Here is a 20,414-nt window from a genome sequence, read left to right as displayed (position 1 = left end):
GATCATATAGGACAAAACTTAAAAAATACTTTAACTTCAGTGCTGAAGCCCAGACTCTGCAGTTGCAGAGAAACAGTTTGTGTGCAAAAGGGCATTTAACTGTGCAGAGAAAGTATCCATATATGTACAAAGCTTCCAGTACTAAAGAGGATAAAAAGGGGAGGAAATAGAAGCTGAAGGTTTACTGTATAGTGAGAACAAAATGCTCAAAGGCCACTGCATTTGGAACGTGTTGAAGTCAGTGTGATTCTCAATATCCATAATGAAGAAGAGAGGGGGTTTTTGGGCTTGTTTTTTGTTTTGTTTTTGGGTTGTTTTTTTTTTTGCTTGCCTCAGTCATAGTACTAATTATTTAGTGGTCTTTCAAACCTTTTGTAATCTCAACTTGAGAAAGCACTGAAAGATATTAATTCTTAGCCATGTGTCTCATAAATGAAGGCCATTCTGCTATACTTAATGACAAGGCTGAGGCAGCAAGATGTCATTTGCTTTTTTCTCGGTTTTTAAATTGCTTTCTAAATGAACTACAGCTGTGAGGGCCAGGTGCTGTGATCCCTTTAGAAAGATCAGGAAATGATGAAATCCAAAATTTCAAAGTGTGATGGATGTCAGCTCCCGATTTGGTGTGTGTGTGAGGTCACCCCCATGCACCTGGTGCTATCTCCACAGCAGAATCACTTTATTGTGGAAAAAAAAAAAAAAAAAAGATGCACATGTCGAGTGTAAGAGTAACAATATGAGATGCAGTTTATAATTATCCCTTTGTTTTCTCCTCATCGAGATGGAAATGAAGGATATACAGTGTGTGTGTTTCTTGTTCTAGGTACTGCAGAGTATATTAAAACAAGTTTTGAGTAAAGCAACATGGCTGGATGGTGAGATGAGCAACCACCACACTGGGAATGCTATGTTAGAAAAATAAGAGCTCACTGACTAACTTTATCCAATTAGAAATTGAGCTGCAAGGTCAAGAACTCTGTTAGCTAAATTTTATTTTATAGAATATGGGCTTAGGAGGTGACTGATGTGCGCTATAGAAAACAATGCTTTTGTTGCAGCTACTCCAGGCTTTTTATCTGACACTACAATAATTCAAGATTGGTTGAAACCTTTTAAAGTGCACTGTTGAAATGCTATTACTGTCTTATTTGAAGAGAAATCTGAATCCTAGAAAATCAGCCCCAGCAAGAGGGACAGAGTTCTGTCAGAAAAGCGCACACAAAACATGGACAGCAAAAGCTGGAGTCCTGCCCTCTGATACCCTCATTTGACATGTCACTGTGCTGCAGCAGCCTCTGCAGATTCTGGGGTATTTGCAGGCACTGCCAACTCCTTCCCCCACTGTCCTTCTTTTTGTGCATTGGCCAAATTTGTCCTCTGAACCAGCACAAAGATTTATTCACACTGGCAATGCACCAGAACGATACAGTCCAGAATACATGAGATGTGTCAAATTCAGCCTCTGAACTGTGCAACTCCAACACAAATTAAACCATTCAGAGGCTATATTCTCTGTTCTGTAATGACATGACATCTTCTGCTCAGTTATAGTAGCAGAGAATTAAAAAATAAAATAGCTCCATCCCAAGTTTTCCAGGGATGGGGATGCTTTTGTTGCCGATTAATCCTTCCAAAAATGCAGTTATCCATTAAACACATCTAATTGCTGGACTCTATTAGAATCTCATCCACCATTCTCAAAATCTCTCCTGCATTGTCAAACTGGATTAGAGACATTTCAGGAGCAGGATTTTGACTTCCAGTACTTTTTCATTCTTAGGTAAAGCATAGTGAAAGCAATGTGCAGGAATATGAAGGAAAAATTAAATTACTGAGTGTAAATGAAAACTTCAGAGCAGGATCACCAGATATTTGAAATGAATCATGACAATATTTTCTTCACAAAATGCTGTATTTATTACCTGTGGTGAAAATTCTTGGTTTGTTAGGAACTTTCCTATGTTGATTGCAGTAGCATCACAGCATGTCAAAGAATTGTCTGCAAAGCTCCAACTCAGATAAACAGTTTTAGGATTCTTGTAATAGCCCTAAATGAAGTTCATTTAGTTACCTGCTTTCAGCATTTTATAAAAAGGAAAAGTTTTGAAACATCTACATTAGAAATCACATTTGTACTTGTTGAGAAAGCCAAAACACTCTCTTTTTGCGTGACCCCACCAGTTTTTATAGTGTCAAATACAGTGATTGTCAAAAGACTTTCACATCACCTATCTTCTTAAAGATTTCTAAAAATCTATTGTTGTGAACAAAGAGCTACAAGGAGGTATTCAGACTGAAGGACAGACAAGGGATTGTTCCTAAGTAAGAAACAGTGAGTTATGACTACAAATATCTGAATTCCTCATATGGATTTTATAAATTTATGACTTCTTTTAATTCAAAAATTTTAGAGGCAGACTAGCTTCAAGACTTTCAGATTTTCAAAGAGATCATTCGGCCACTGAGATGGATGACAGGCCTTGGTCTCTGATGCCTGATCAGTTTGGGGTGAAATTTTTAAAAATATTTTTGTTGATGTTGGGATCACACAGAGGGGGTGCATGAGGTTGTGTGTCAGAGCAGTTGAACTATGCCCCACTGAGATGATGTTTTCAGGCATTTTGTTCCAGGAAAAGGAATTCTTTATTTTGATTCAACTGCTCAAGCACTCTAAGAAGACACCACTGTCTCATTTCACACTTTGTGCAGAGCACACTTTTAAAAGACAGCAGCAGTTCTATGCAATAGGAATGCCTGAACAAGGCATGAGTAGCATTTAAGAATGCTCATAAATAAATGAGAAACATATTAAAAATTTCAAGCATATGTCCACTAAAATTTTCACAAGACGTTTTGTGGAGAGCACCCTTTGACCATGAGCTGTAACTCTTTGCTAGTGCAGAGGGCATTATTAAATATTGGCAGGTTCTGGGCTGCTACCCACTAGATTCTGGTCTTTACAAAGTGTTTTGAAAGAAAAGAAAAAGACAGGCAGAAACAGACTCTAAACAAAATCCCTGTATTGAGATGATTCAGGGTTATAGGGCTGTCAGTGTTACAAAACTCACTGCACTGAAGATCCGTTTTTGAGATGCCTTTTTATCTGTATCAAAGTCTATATCAAAACTCCAGATTGAGATTTCATGTGTCAGAAATCCAGTTCCAAAGTCTGTGGTTTGAACCTATTTCTGGTTTTCTGTTGCTTCAGTTTCCAGGAGACATTGGGAGAAAATAAACTCAGAGATACCTTGTGTAATGATAAGCTAATTAAAATTTTTAAAAAGGAAGGAGAAACTAAAACTGCACCGCCCTTCAGTCTGATTGGAGAAAATAAATTGTTAACCCCTGGGGAATGACTAATTTTTTTGACACAGCTGCAACAAAGCAGCTTTATCCATCCTCTTGCTTCTATTATTTAACAGCTTTATTGTAGTTGAAATGAAGGCATTTTTAATGGTAAAAAAAATCTTTAAAATTACCTGTATTAAACAATTTTAGCTATTTGCTTTTCATTGTTAAAGTATTTTTGTTATATTCCATTGTAATACAGCTTGATGTAGAGGAGAGAAGAATCTTTTGTAGACAGGTTTGAATATATGGTTCCACAGATCAGCTATTTGTTAATTTTATGCAGGCTGTCTCCAGTTTCTGCATCTCACAGTTTGGGCACAACAGGAGGTGACACTGTTAACTGTTACTCTTTTCACTTACTTTTTTTCCCCTAGCTGAACATAAACATATCATTACACAGTTACACTACACTATATTTAGAGTTGATTTTTAACTATCTATTAGATAAAAAGATTTGAGCTGAGCTAAAATACCTGGAATGAACTAGGAAGGTCTAACAGAAAGGCACTACCCAGAAATTCTGGTGTAACTAAGGTATTTTAATTATTCCATCTATTTTATTTGCTCCTGAGACTTCTCTGATGTGACTGGAAAAACTGGTATTGGGTTACTCCTGAGGGCTCCCTACATTGCAGAGGAACATAGCCATCGACAGCAAGTTCCTGAGTCCTTTTTTCTCCCTGACAGCATGGACTAGGTCTGACTTGTAAAATCTGTGAATGCTTTCTGAGCCTGACTTGGCATCCTGGGAGCATCAGAAGGGCATCTGTGTCTGCTTCTTGCATTTGTGTTTCCAGCAGCTGGCTCCTTGCAGAGAAAATACATGTCTCAGACCAGCAGGGAAGCTTTAGATATTCCAGGAGATTCCCCCAGCTGGGATATTCATGGGATGAAACTCAAGCCCATGCTGTGGAGCACACTGGATCCATAAGGTTGCGTAACACAACCTGGTTGCCTAAGTTCCTGCAAATGTGTTTAAATATAATAATTAAATTTTTAGTGAGGTTAAGTTATTGCTCCTTTAACCCTAGCAAGATTTCATGTCCCACAGAAAAGGGTGCTCTGAACATCAAGATTTCCTCACAGCATCATTATGGGGTGGTATGATAGAAAGAGGTGTAAGGAAGACATGTTCATCTACCCCCCATTTCACAAATAAATTAAATAATTCACTTAGAAAGTGAATTTTTTTTCACATTTCATTTGAAGATGATCTGAAACACAGAGTCAATCGTCAGTCATTAGCATCCGAGTTGCACGTTCTTGAACCAGACTGGCATATTCTTCACGTGGATCTCTGCCTCTGCATCCTGCAGGAATTTCCTTGTGTTTTAAAATTATAGGATACACTGAAGGTGGCACCTGAACCAATTCAATGCTGCAACTTCTGATATAAAGATCAGTTCTGTTTATTTTTTATTTTTTCATGAGTTAAAGATATATCTGGTAAGTCATCTAGGTCTGAATGGCTGAAAGAGTTAAAATACAATCCATGTGTTCAAACAGCTCTCTATGCTCATCCACATGTGAATGCAATATTTACCATAAGAAATGTGCATACACTATTAAAAATGTAGCATTTGCCAGCAGTTCCCATATCTCTGTGAATATGGTACCTTTCCTCTGTATTCTGAATGAGAAGTGTTACACTCATTATCATTGTGTGATAGCTGGTGAGTGACTGGTTATTCAATGACTTATCCTTGCCTGCAATTCTGTTTATCCCTAGGGAAGGGAAATCAACTTTTTAATATACTTAGCAAATTTATTTTCTTGGTGGCTTGTTTCTTAGAGTGCAGAGGTTTTCTACATAAAACCTGAAAGCTATAAATACCTACATGGATGAAAGTAATCCCTAAAGTAATTGCATTAATTCAAATGAGATCAATTGAAGCATTAATTGGACTCTGTGATGCTTCAGTAATGTATAAGACTAGTTCAAAAGGCAAGTCAAACACCCAAGATTGAATATCTCTCTGGGAAACAGAGGCTAAATGGGCAAGTACACATCCTGGTGGTAACTGTTCTTCATATGTATCTGAGTTGTTAAATACTGTTTTTGCATATTCAGTCTTATATACAGCATGGGAAGGAAGTGCTACAAACATTGGCTGTCTTAGACATCTGTGCTTCACTCAGAGTCAAAGTATCTGTGCGTCCTTACACTGATCCTTAAACACCCTGAGCCAAAAAACAAAAAAATAAAAAAATAAATGCAGGCATTTCCTTCTTATGCACAGATAACATGGTGCCTATTTTTAAGAATGAGTTTAAGAATTGTTCCGCTTGTGGAAATGAACATCCAATTTCAAGTCATTACTTGCATTTTAATTTCAATGCTCAGTGCTGCTTAACCAGTGTATAGCCCTTAGTGAGTAGTGCTGTCCTCATTCTAACATAATAATTAATAAGATATAGCTCAGAACTGCATCTGTGTTATAGCATTGGCTTATTTGTTTTTTCTGAAGACAGAACTTTTCCATTATTTGAGTCATGGGCTACAAATGAAGGCCTGTGAGCTGTGTACAGGGGCAAATCTTTATAGCTCTTGATGGAAAAAACATCAAGCCACTGATTGATCTGTGTTGGAAAAGAAAAGGATGGCTCGATGCATGGCTGGCTGGCTAGCTGAGCAAGAAATGAACTAGGGCATTACTGTTTTTCTCATACTATACTGAACACAAAATCAGTGCTCAGAGGTCTTCTAGTCTTCTAGACAAGTTTTCTTCTTATTTCCTTCTATTGAATCAAAGCAATGGGACACTCCTGAAAGAAAGAAAATGGATATTTGCATCAGATTTTGCTGTCTTAAGGAAGGAAAATGCAAATGAAGAGGTACTGAAACATGAGGTCTGGTTACACCTTAGTAAGGGCTCTCCACTGCCACCCTGAGAGGAGGCCTGTTTGACATGTAATGTCTACAGCAAAGGTTCTAAATAGTAGTGAGGCTGTTCAACAGTGAAATCCAGATACAAACTTAAACCATCAGATTTTCAGTATAATAGTTGCATGGGTAGTAGATTCCAGTAGGCAGGGTAATATTTCTGGTCAATATTTTCTTATTACTGGAGGAACCCCACAAACTTTTAAAATATTACTAATTGTATTTCTACCTTGAATGTTGGCATATCATGTTCAAGCAAAGACATCCTCAGGGAACATACATCAGATTTGTAGAATTCTTTTGCATGATCAGAAAGTTTGATAAGAAAGATTAATATGTTTCATTTTGGCACAGAAACATTGCTGAGCAGAGAATGGGAGGTATATCCTACTGTACATTGGCATAAAAGCTTCTATCCTGCAGGGTCACATCATATCTCACTATGAACAGAGGCAGTAGGATCCACAGATGTAGAAATAATTGAGGTATGACTTCTGTTTCTGAGCCTGAATTTTTTTAAACAGCTCACATGCTTTGCAAGCAAAAAAGAACCTAGCAGGGGAGGAAAATGTAAGATTTATCAGCTCAGGTTTCAAACAAACAAGTCATTTTAGTCATCCTGAATACCTTAGTATCAACAGGAGCTCCATTGTTTCCCATCAAAAATTTTGGTAGCACGACCTCTGGAATTTTCAAGAATCTCTTGTGCCTTATGTGTGCTGAAGCAACTCTAAAAGCACCACATGCATTTCTGTTTTGCTCCAGCAATTATTTGCCTTAAATCCACACCTCCCACAACTGATGTCATTGCTACGTCATGTCCACATATTGAAGGTTCAGTGTATACCCATGAAATACAGTGTCAAATAACAAGCAGAATTCAATGCTAGAAAAACTATAACAGAAACCATAGCAGAGACACTGTGTTGCTGGACAAATGAAAATGTTATGGCAATGCATAATTCATCATTCCACTATCTTCCTCTTTTAACTATTATGCTACTATGGAAAAAAAGAAACCCAACAAAACACACTAGCTAAAATAGTCCAAGACACTATAGACATTATTGTAGTTGCCATGGTGTGTACAATGCTGAAACTTCGTGTTCAGTGATTGCCTTCTTTATTGCAGAGATTTTAAATGGAGTTAGGTATGGAATAAAAAATAATCTATGGCCAATTTAGCCACTCAGGCAGAGCTAGAAATCTCCTGTTTCAGGCTGCAGTGGGAGATAACTTGCCACAATATGAGCTGATTGGAACTCTGCAAAATCTCTGCTTCAGTGACTCCTGGAAGAGACAAAAGCTGTGTGCAAATTCAGAGGGGAACACAAAGTAGGCAAAAGGGAGGGGAGGAGAGCACAAAAAGGCACTCGCCAGCAGGAACTGACTAGAATTTAATAGGGGATTGTTTTCTTCCCAGTGTTCAAAAGTAACTCTTGCAATTTGCATTAGGTGCTTTAAAACCCAGCTACTGTCTCAGGGTATGGGAAGAAGAGCAGAACTCAGGTGGTGGAGGACCAGCAGTCCCCATATGCATTTGAGCTGACTGCAGAGCTCTGAAACAATGAAATCTATATCAACAGGAACAGTCAGATCACCATGTGCTGCTGTGGGACACAGCAAGACTGTTTTCATGGGTTTTGTCACCAAAGAGTTCATAAGAGGCATTTGATGCTTAAACAAACATTCAGAAAACTGATTTGAAGTGCAATATTTTATTAAACAGAAAAGCAGTCAGCTCAATCCAAAAGCTGTGCTGCATTCTGCTGACCCTGAGGAAATGACAGAGTAGCCCTTCCCCAAAATACAAGCTTTGTATTTTTTTGTCCCTGCCTACTAGTACCTTGCAGGACACAGTAGAGACAAGAATGAGCTGAAAATCAAACAAATTTTAGGTGGAACCAGAATTATTTCAGGATGCAGCTGAGACTGGGATGTGGTTATGGGCTGTCCCAACTGCCAGCCTGAGGATAATATGCAGGTATGTGCATATGTACTTTATGTGTGTAATCTTTACTTCTAAACTGCCATGATGGCTCTCCCATTTTCACAAAGCATCTAACATCTGCCCAGTGTTTGGAGATATAACTCTTTGCACTGGGAAACAGCAAAACCAAACTTGTGCAAATGAAGATAACAGGTACCTGAGCACAGAGAGAACTCAGAGTTGGAGACAGAGGAGAAAAATAGAGCATGACAATCTCTTTACATTTTTTCCCCATTTTATATAATACTTCAAGTAGGTTCACTTGCTACGAATATATAAAGAAATTGTTGATCTAAAAGCTGATTGTTACCACAGTGACAAAAACAAAATGGCCCCAAAACCAAAAAAGTAAGGGTTTGCCATCTTAAAGATGGTTTGTTTCTTTTATGGCAATATGGGCTAATTTTGCTTTTTATAGTACTCTTCTGAATTCTTTTGCAAGTTTTTAGTGGATCTGTAACTCTGATAATAACTTGTCAATTCAGTGTGTATTGGGAAATGTAGAATATGTTGCCACTTTATATATATAAAAATATAAAAATACATTTTGTATATATAATAAAAATAGTGTTTTTCATTTTCTGCTTTTTTTTCCTTTGACCTGATTACATTAATTTCTAAATGATTTTAAATTTTTCTTTAAATGATAAAAATTCAGAGGACTATACCAATTTAAAATCTGGAAGATGAAATTCATTTATCATTATAGAAAATAGCAATCAGCTCAACTGAACAAAAATAACTCAGGCAGTTAGCTCTCACCAGCTTGCACACTCTACTGATATATTCCGTTTACTACTTTATATCCATCTGCCAAACCCACCTGGGTTTCAGATGGGACATATTCTAGCTCTGTTAATGACAAGCTTCACTCTATTCCCTATGTCATCCCCTCAAAACTTTCTCACATAAAAAAACCCCAAAAATTATACAGTGCATATTGTGCTATGTGTATTGATCTAAATGTTACATTAAGTGAAAAGCATATTAAGAAATATACTTTTCTTTTTCTTCTTGTTATGACCCCCACAATGAGTCAGGCAGAAGTCATATAACCTACAGTTAAAAGCCGAAAATAGGTGGGTTCTGGGTAAAGCAGAGTCATATTTGCTTTTATGAGGTACCTTTTACAATGAGATTATCTCTAAGCACTTACAGAAATACCGCAAATGCTGCCATTTCAATGGCTTAGTTGCAGAAATACATAAGGCCTGCTGGAATTGGAAATAACAATTACCAGTTTAACAGGCTCCTTTGTGGGGTTTCCAGGGAGCTTCAGGTCTGCACAGGAGCCATACAAGAGACAGTGACATCTCACAGTGCAAAGGATTGTTTTGTCCTCATCGTTCTTAAAGGCCCTAATGATCCAGGAGCCTAAACCCAAACAGGTGACACTACTGCACACTCCAGAGAGGTGTCCTGATGAGCAGAGCACACAATCTGTGTTTGTCAGGGAGTGGGTAGGTGAGAAATGCACCCTCGCCGCTCTGGGGAAAGAAAAATCTATATAGTCTTCCTTCTCTCTGTGGTATGTTGCATATCCAGTATTTTACCAGGAAACAGAACCTGATGAGCTATTGATATGCCTGTCACAATCTACAGAAGAGTGAAGGTAACCAGCTGGTGGCACCACCTTAAGGACACAGTCAAATTGGCAAGGAAATAAGTAGCTCCTTGGTCATTGCTACAGAAACATAGGCAGTAAGGCATGGCTTTGTTTAAAAGAAACCCTGCTCAGAGTGCAGAAAAGACCTTTTTACATTTCTGAGCACTTCAACACAAGGGCTAGACACAGGAAAACATGTCCCCTAAACACCCTAGCGCTGCCCAGGAGATAATGAGTCGGTCTAATCACAGCACAGCGATACAATTAATGGTTTAACTGAGACATTCCCACTGAGTGATTTCATGTATTAGTAAACATTATGGATGACATTTTTTCAAGAAATAAGATTGTACAAAGCTTTCTTGATGCAACTTTCACAAAGTTTGTCCCCTTCAGGCAAAGCTGGCTTTTTGTCAGGCTGCAGTGCCTGAAGGCTCTCATCAGCCTAAGCCCAGTAGTTTCCCAGAGCTAACAGTCAGACCTCCTTCACAAACTCAAGGACTGAAATGGCATTATTTTTAGATATTTCAAGTAATTGGCTTCTGGCCTTTTTACTTTGCATTCTGACACTGACCTGAGCTCTGAGTAGCTCTAGAAATGATTTCTGTGTTAAATTAAGAGTGAAAGCAGTCACTAACATTTTTACTAGATCCCCAAATCAATTTCAGTGCATTAGAGACATCTCTATCAGATGAAGATGAGTAGTACTATTAACTACAAACTTCTCTGTCAGAGCTAATTTTCCAGTCTTCCTGGAGAAGATCAGTTGTGTATGCATCCCTCTCCAAGCACCTGCACAGGATGTGGGCACACTCAAGGACAGGAAGGCTCTCTGTTCCCCTAATATGCAGGTGTGCGCAATGTCAAGCATCAGCTCTACTTTTTCAGGATCATTTCACAATGCATACACAGTACAGTTTTGCTGGATGTCAGCAGTCTGAAACTGTTTTCTCACTGACAGGGATGGGGAAATACAAAAGCATGTGGATAGGTCTGGTGGTCAGTTACTCTACAGCTCTTTGAAGACGGGAATTATTTGTGATCTTGCTGCATTCTCCAAACCACATCCACAAAGTCCTCTGAAAAGAAAGGAGGGTTAGGTGAGGAAATTATATATTGCATTTAAATGTGGCTGAGGAAGAAGTAATTTTTCTTTAATTCATAGAAACATGACCCGAATAATGAGAAAAAAGGCAGCAGTTGGTGGCTCACCATTTTCCAGGTCATTGCTTATTTTGGTTTTTCATAGGATAATTGTGGACTTCCCTCCTTGAACCAAATGAAATGAGATTCAGAGAGAGGTAAGATCAGGTTAACACTCAAATAAATAGAGGGAAGTGAAACAGTGAAAAATGTGAGGCAGAGAAGTTAAGCATATTTAAAGTCATATGGAATTAGTAATTATAAAATACAATAAAACAGAAATGAGGATTGAACCATATAATATTTATGTGGCTGTATCTAATTGCTTCTAATCTTGATGCTAGTGTTTGGGTCTACATCATTCTTTAATCCTGCAAAAATGAAATTTCATCCTTTCCAATGGCTTACATCCAATCTTCTACATGTGAGGACACTTAAGTAAATATAGCTGTACATTATAAAATAATGCATTTAGAAGTGAAATATAATGCTATTTAGACACTCGTTTATTGCTATATTTATGATGCTTCTATATTTGTTTGCTTATATCTTAATTATGTAAGTCAGGGGTGGCCTAATCCTAGCAACAATGAGGGCCAGATGGAGATTTTTTGCCCTCCAACTGAGCATGTGACATTCCTCCCCTCACAGCTGCAGCCTGACACAGACGTTTGGCTGGTGCTGCTGCTGCCAGAGAAAGGAGATATTTTTGAGGAGGTGAGGGAGAGTGTCCACACTCCCTCCCACAGGTGACATTGGCAGTTGTGCTCCATGTGTTGAGTGTGTTTGGAGCAGGAGATGGCTGTCAGCTGTTTGCACTGCTTTTGATGCATGAATTGCTACCTTTTCTCCTTTCCAGGGGAAATACTCTGCATTAGAAGGGGTTGTTCAGTTGTCCACGATATAACCAAGACAATAAAACCAGAAATCTTTCCTAAAAATACTGCATTAGAAGACTGTGAGCTTACTGCATTGTGTTGAGAGCTACACTGAAACTGAGGAAGACCTCTTAAAACAGAACTAAGCAAGCTAAAACAATATAAATACCACTTTTTCTTGAGGAAATAAGTTTCCTTCCAACAAGGCATGATGCAACAAAGTTGTGGTATGCTACTGATGTTTTAATATAGAAATTTGCAACTCAGAACCCCAGGTTCATTCAGATTTTAATACAACATTAAGATGGAGGAATTTTTCTACCTGTGTCAAAAAAGAGGAAATACTCTGAAGTTTATGGTTCAATAAAACTGCTTTGTCCTGACAATGTGGAGGAAAGAGTGAACAGCAGCTGTCAGAGATGCTTCAGGGCATTAAATCCCAACTTGAACAATAGTCTGCTTTGGATCTATTGTTTATATATTTTGATATATATTTATGGAATAGCTCACTCCAGTTGTAAAGCTTGAACAGGGATGAGAATAAAACCAGATGAAGGCTCCCAGATATAACTCCCTCCAAAACACTTTCAAAATACCTGCCAAAAATGTGAAACAATCCATTCTGAAGTCCCGAGAAAGTTCTTCAGCATCATTTCAGGTCCCTAAGAGGTGACTCATCTTTGGCATAGATTATTTACTACTACCTAGAAAAAGGTAGATTTTTATCAGAGCAAGGGGAATCATCCCAATTTTACCTTTGGTTTGGCTGTGAAACTGTAACAATCATAAATCACTCCCAGCTGTCCCTCTGATCTCCCCTTCAGCACATCACTGTAGGGAAGGCAACAAGTTCTGCAGCAATCAATCCCTTTTATATCTCTCCACAGACACATAAGCATCATACTGGAGCTCAAACTGTGTTGCTGGCTAAAAAAGATAATTGGTAAATCAAATACTAAATGAAATCACTCAAATGATATCCACTGCCCTCACTTTTGCTGAAATCCTTCGTTCATTTCTTAACCCATGCGTGTACGTAACCCAGAATCTTCTTAATCTTCCTAACTTCTTTCTGCGTCCATTATTCACTCCTGGGAGTGCCATCACCCTCATTGCATGACCCATAAATTGTCTCTCTATACTTCTTTTTCATCTGTGGTCCTCTATATTGTCTTTGTTGGGTGTAGCCTTTGTTCAGAGTGTGTTTACCTCAGGCATTGAACATGCTCACTTGCAGGGTCGTTATTTCCTTGCTCTGTGACTGCTTTTTCTCATTCCTTCCCTACGGTACTTTCTGGGCTGAATGGATCTCTGGCTGTCAGTGATCAAAGCTGTCAGTTGCTGTTTATTTCCTCACCTCTTCAATTTGGCTCCTGGGAGGATGTTTCAACAGACGTTTTAGAGAGACAGAAAAAACCAATATCCTATTAAACTAATGACCCTTGGCTATGCTGTCTACAAATGAATGCAGGCACAGACAATTGCCCAGTTTTCTACTGAGGGTCTGTGCACAACAGTCTTACGTGTGTTTTCTAGCTATAAAATGTATGTGTGTATAACTTCTAGAAAAAAGTATAATTTCCATTTAACAGTAATTATTCCAGTGTAACTATGGCACTCCACTAATTGCTTTCTGGTTATTAAGAATATTAATAAAGTTCATGTTCAGATTTTCTGGTAGAAAGCACTGCTGGCTCTTCTGTTTATTTTTTTCAGAGGGCTTCTGTAAAGAACATCTGAAGTCCTTTTATAACAGTTGCTTTTTTACAAAATCAAAAGTCTGGAATAAATTTGTTGTGACTAGCTATTAGGAAAAAAGATTTTCTATTCAGAACATCAATGGCTTCTTTCTTTAGATAAACACATTTATAATGTGTCACAGATTGAAGTGTATCTTCATGTCCTATGACCATGGTGCTAATCACAAATATTCCTGGTGTTGGTATCAATAAATGTTTTTTCTACTCCTAGCCTGCAACTGAATTCCTTATATTTAATATATTTAAGTACACTTTATAGGGGAAAATCTTTGAAGTTTTTATTCTAATTTATCGGTTGAGGGATACTGGAGACTTGAAAAAAAATAGAAATGGAGAAAGCTTGTGGGTATTGGAAACAGAAAGGTGAACTTTGTTTCTGAAGAGAATAGATGAACAGGGAGACATGAAGAGCTGCTCAGGATGAGGTTTTACTGTGAACAGAAGGAGAGGGCTCTGAAGCAGAGGTGGTCTTTGCATAGGAAGAGCTGTTGAATGTGTGTTTGAAGTAGGAGGTGAGGTGAGGTGAGGTGAGGTGAGGTGAGGTGAGGTGAGGTGAGGTGAGGTGAGGTGAGGTGAGGTGAAGGAAGAAAGAAGAGGATCCATAATGATTTGCTGGACTCTACAGTAGGATGGAGGTGACAACACTTGGACTCTCTAGAGGGAAAACTTTAACACAGGAAGAATAAAAAGTTTAAAAGGAGAAATAGAAGAAATGCAATAATGGAGCCCAGTAATATTAAGATTTAAAGAAAGAGACTCATCAGCTAATAGAATGGTAATGGCTGACACCAGATCAAGAGCAGGCTGAGAACAAAACACTACAGTGGAATTTTGGCTAAAAAGTCAAGTCAATACCTTTAGAAACTTTGTTTAGACCAGATGTCACAAAGTGCAAGAAATGAAGGAAGGAGAAAAAGGGAAAGGAACCTAGAAACAAAGGAAAATATAGTGATAACAAATCTTCACAACAATATTAAGAATATATTCTGCAATTTTGAAAATAAAATAAGGCAACAAGAATGACATTTGGAGAAGCAATGTAGTTTACTTGACAGTTTTAAAAAAATTATTAAGCAAGAAGAAACTGAAGAATTTTCTATTGTAAAGGGGAAAAAGTACAAGGTGGAGAGATAGAGACTATCATAAAGTAGTGAAAGTTGAGAGCAGATATGCTGGAAAATAAAACCATGTTCAAAAGTTTGATGATTCTATGATTCTGAAAAATGTGATGATTTAGCGATACAGAAATGGAAATGCGATGAATCAAGTGTCAAAAGGTTGAGAGAGCACAAAAAAAGGTGTCTGTCTGTGACAGAAAAAACCATAGGGGCTGTGATTGAAGAGAAAAGGAAAGGAAGGAGAAGCTCAAATCATACAGTGATTTGCAAATCACCCAACTGTCCCTGGGAAAGTCAGGGAAGCTTTCTTGGGAGAGCTCATTCCTAGTAGCTCTATGTGTGTAGTACACACAGCACAGAACAGAAATTAAGCAAAACACTATAAAATCTCTTAGGAACATGAGGAAAACAGCAGGCTGATAAAATCTGTCAAGAGCTTGTGAAGGTGATCTGACTAATATTATCCTTGTTTGGATAAATGTGCTATTAAAATATGCATTAAACACAGGCCATTATTCACTGTTTCCAAGGCACTGTTCATATGGAAAACCAAATGAGAGATCATGAGAATGGTTCTAGCATTATTGTTGATTCATGCCAAATTAGGTTTCTAATCTGTGCGTAGAGCTATTATTATTAAACAAATCCTTTATCCTCTTGAGCACAGTGCTGCTTTAACTTCAAATTATGTCCTTTACCTACCACTGTTGTGCACCCTTCTTTTAACACAGTTTCTTTTGGCACAGTTCCTTGTTTGCTGAGCAATAGATTGATATGCTTGCAGGGAATGGAAGAAAGATGTGCTGCTGTACAGTACTAGCATCCACCCTGTGGTATTGTGAGCACACTGGAAATACCAGCTAATGATAAAAGGCTGTGATTGACTCTTTCAGTTCTTCAAGGGTGAGGAGGAAAAAAACCCAAACAACCTTCCTCTAAATCAGAACAGAAAACTACAAGAGAGGAATATGGTAAAAGATTCTGTTCCTCTGTCTGTATGCGCTGTTTGTATAGGAGGTAATATTTAAAATGTTAGTAGCACTTGGCCAAAGCATTTACCAACCAAAGATGCTTCTGAGACTTTCTGCAGCCGGTTACCATTTTAACAGGGGAATATTTTATATGATAGCCTTGTGTTCCCCACACAAAGGGCACTCATTATGCAGCAGAGATAAAGCAGCTCAGATAAGGAACATATCAAATTCATATCCTGTGCTACCTCAGAAATCTGATAGTAGATTGAATTTGTTTCCATGATGCAGATCACGGTTACAAAAAGCTTTTACCTCTTTTCAAAACAGGGTGCTAGTACATAAGAAAAGTTACAGCAAGGCAAGCCGTGATATTATTTTAAAACCATTGTCTTCCATGCTCGTTGTTTCAGTGAATGCTTTAGTGCAAAATATTGCAGCAGAGCAAAGGTAAAAGAGGTTATTCAGCTTTACTGAAGGGTAGGGGTAAGATCTCCTGTACACAGATAATAGATTTTATAAGCTTTTTCTCAGGAACATAGCTGTTTGACCATACCGTCAGACTCCTCTTCTGCTAAGTGTCAACATTATACCTGCGTTTACTTTTTGTGTTGAAAATAAAAAAGAATCCAAAAGGGAATAAAATAACAAGATTTTAGATTTAGATAGTTGTGAATATTCATTTAAACAATAAAACCACAGAAGATGGGCTATTAGGATCTCAGACTATATGGCCATTCTGTTACCAAAGACACCCCTCATTAACAAAATGTTCCCTCTAAAGTGGCCTGTTGGGCTGCAGAAGTGGATGAATCCACGGAGCCTTTCTGAACTCATTCTGGGCTGTGTCTGCTTGTTTGATCTGGGCTGTGACACGAAGATCCAATGAGGAACATGCTTCATCTGGGACTTCCCACTCTACTCCTCTGGTAAGATACACAGCGTGGACATGAACCGCGATCCACCTGTAATTTGAGAATCTTTCTGCAAACTTATTGCAAATAGAGTTTGTCTAAGAATTCCTACAGTGCAGATTTAATATCTCCAAATCCCAGGGAAGAAGGTTTGTTTTGGGATGCAATGCAGCACTGATAAGAGTGATTTAGAGCAATATAAAGCTTTCCAAGCTAGATCAGACTTGTGACACTGCTCACACTGTCCTTGCTCTCTATGGCCCTACATCCAGAGGACAGCACAAGTCCCACAGTGGTCAGCAAGTCATCCAAACACTTCTAAAAATTTCTTATCTTCATTCTTAATAGTTGAAAGTTGGCTTAAATTCCTGAACACGAGGTTTACATTCCTTCCTGTCATCTATTTTTAGCATTTACTATTATAACTCTGTGTATTCTCAGTATTCATATAAATGTCCAGTTCCCCACTGACGTTTGCTAAAGTCCTGGCCTTAGTATTATCTATTGTCAGTGATTTATGAAGTTTAATTGCACATTGTCTGTTTTTCTTCCTTTTATACATTTTCAATTGGCTGCCTTCAAATTTAATCAAGTGTGCTAATCTGCCACTGTATTATTTTAGGGTGGCTTATCCTTTATGAAATTCTTCACTGTCCCCCTGGATTTGAATAAAACCTAAATAAATTCATGTTATCTGCAAATGTTACTATCTTGCTGCTTGACTCCATTTCTGGATAATTAATAGATACATTAAATTATCTCTGCATGTCTGATGCAGCTTTAATACTTTCTGTTACTAATGTTTTATTATTATGCCTCTCCTTTCTGACTCTAAGCTAGTTTTGGGAATGTAACAATACTGTGCATCCTTTCCCCTGTCGTTTGTAATTGAATTGAATCCAATGAGTTCCCATAAGCAGAAGAGAACATATTTCCTTGAAAAACACAGATTTGTCTCAGGGATGGCCTTTCATTATAACAGGGTAATTTAAACAGTAGCTTATCCTTGTTTTGGACTGTGAGTGTAAAACCACTGATGTATATCTCATAAACACACACATATATAGGAGCCCTGGTGTTGGGTACTCATGTGGCTGCCTAGCTATTGGAAATTTCTATGGAACTATTACAAAAACAAATATTTTTCCCCATTCTTTGAGGGAAGAGGTGTTTTAATTATTTTGAAAAGTGGCCCTGTGCCTCTACTTTGAGAAAAAACATCCCAAAGGCTCAGTCTGATGCCTGAGGTAAGCATCCTCCATCATCAAAATCCTTTTAAACAAGAAAATTGTAAATACTATTATTGCTATTACTATTACTATTACTATTACTATTACTATTACTATTACTATTATTATTTCCTCTGAGATTTCTTCTGTATTTCTCCTTTGAGCAGGCATTCTGTGAACCCCAGTCTCTCATGCACAACTACAGGTCCTACCTCTATACCCATTAGCAGAGTGGAGGGCTGGTGTAAGAATTTTGTGTGGTACACTTACATGGAATCATAAATTCCCTCATGATAATAACTTAATAAGATATTAAATTAATGTGATACTATACAAAGAATCAGAGTTGAATTTCATTTTTGTTTTGAGTTGTTCTCAAAAACAAGGCCTCTCCTGTATACCCCCAGCATTTTAAAAATCATTATATATTCAGACAATTCTCAGATAAATGGAAAATAAAATATGGTTTTGCTCTTTATTATTGTACTTGTTTAAAATGTTACTAATTTTTTTTTAAAAAAAGCTTATAAAGAATGACAGGAAAACCAGGCAAGAATTGAAGAAGTCTCTTTGATCAAAAAAGCCATTATTTCTTCTTTAGTTTAAAAAGCTCACACAAAACCTGTATTAATTTTGAATTACTAACTTGAGAGAGAAATGTAATAAAATGTTTTCCTAACGCTTTGTTATCCTTATGACTTCAACTCCAGCTCAAAAATGCAATTAATTCTGTAACTTACACTCTGTGGCGGATGTCATTCAAGCTGCGACAGCTTATTGGGTAGTTAAAAGGATAAAATCAAGTAGTCATTCTACTAATCCCTTTACAAGGAAACAGCTTTATGCATAAAAACTGGAACTTATGTGGTCATTAGCAGATGCTACATCAAGCAACCAAAAATACACACATTTAAATTCTTAAGCACAATCTATGAACACTACACAGATGGTTTCCAAGAAACTGTACCTAAATTGATTACGATAAAAATGATCTGCTGCAATTGTTTCTGTCAAAAGGGAGAACAGAATTTGTCCCAATGTGTCGCTCTGCCCACTCATGCAGAGAACCCAGCTGCTGAGACAGATGTTGCTCTAAGCACTTTATTTTAGGGTCATTAAAATGGTTACAGGGGTTAGTCATTCATTGTTTTATAAATTGTGCTTACTAGCTGGCTCCATAGATGCTGGAAAACTTCTTTGTGGTTGATCAAAAAAGTTACATGTCATATCACATTTACCGTATGCTGGCAGTAAAAATGGTTGAAGCACTTGTGCAGGACACGAAGAGAGAGAACCCATTCCTTGTTCTGTTTTATTTAGAAGAGCATTTATTTACTCAGATCTGACATGGCACTGGTGCAATTATCTGAAATGCAAAACCTGCCTCAAAGGCCTTCTAGCTTTCATTTTAGTTCCTTCCAATCAATAAAGAACAAGATTTTTCAATACGACTCACTCCTGTACAATCTTCCTTCTGTGGTATGAGCAAGAAGTGTCAGACAAGCAAAAGGTTTAAGATCAGTCGATTCGATCAGTGCAGAGTGGGTCCGTCTACCTCCCCGCTGTCTTTGCAAATGCTGCTCTTTGGCAGTTTGAGCACACTCAGGCTTTACTTAGAAATATTTGGCTAAATCTCTACTCTGTTGGCAGGTTCTATGGTTTTCCATGGCTCATCTAATTCAGGATTGACTTAGCCATGTGCATGTGATGTATTGGTGCAGCAGCTAATGTGTCAATGAGAAACAGAACAGTAAAAAGATGAAGCTCAGTGAAAAACAGCAAGGTTGGCAGATCCAACTCCTTTTCAGATCATACTGTAGCCTTTTATAGCCTCCACTACAAAATGTAGCCAACTTCCGCTCTTTTATTTCATCTTTGTCCCTGTGTACTTGTTATTATGTCGATGGTTCGATTCATCTTCCCTAATTGGTTACTGGACTCTGGCAGCCAAATCCTAAATTCTAGGTGGTGTTCATGAACACACTCTAAATTATATTTTCCCACCTTTCCTTTGCACATTTAGGATAAAGTCAGTCATCTGGAAAGAAATAGTGAAACATTTCAATGTCATTTTACCTGACTCCTTAAAATATGGCTGCTTTGGCAGTGGGTTGATTTCCTGCACTTCTGCAGTATACTAATTTCTCTCCCCTGACTTTATATAGATAATTATGGCCTGCTCAAGGGCATATTCTCGCAAATAAATAATCTAGCATGTCTATTGCTTTGAAAATGCACTAAAGTTACAATTTTTAAATTAAAATCAAGACATCCTCAGAAAACTCAAGAGCTGGAGGAACAAAGTCACTCTCTTCCCCCAAATCTATCCATTTCTGAGGTCAAATACCACAAACAAACCCACTCGCCCCCACTAGGTTAGGAGCCAGACAGAAGATGTTCTCAGAAAACACAATCCCTGAAAATGCTTAAGACTTACAGAAACAGACACATTTCATGCATTTCAACATTCAGTTCAAGCAAAGTTATGGATACAAAAAGTATTTCAGTCAAGAGAGCCGCATTTTCACCTGACTGCATGTTAAAATATATAAATTCTCTTCATTTCACAT

This window comes from Parus major, chromosome 3 (assembly GCF_001522545.3).
Source record: "Parus major isolate Abel chromosome 3, Parus_major1.1, whole genome shotgun sequence".
Classification (NCBI taxonomy): domain Eukaryota; kingdom Metazoa; phylum Chordata; class Aves; order Passeriformes; family Paridae; genus Parus; species Parus major.
Note: the sequence above shows the minus strand (reverse complement) of the source record.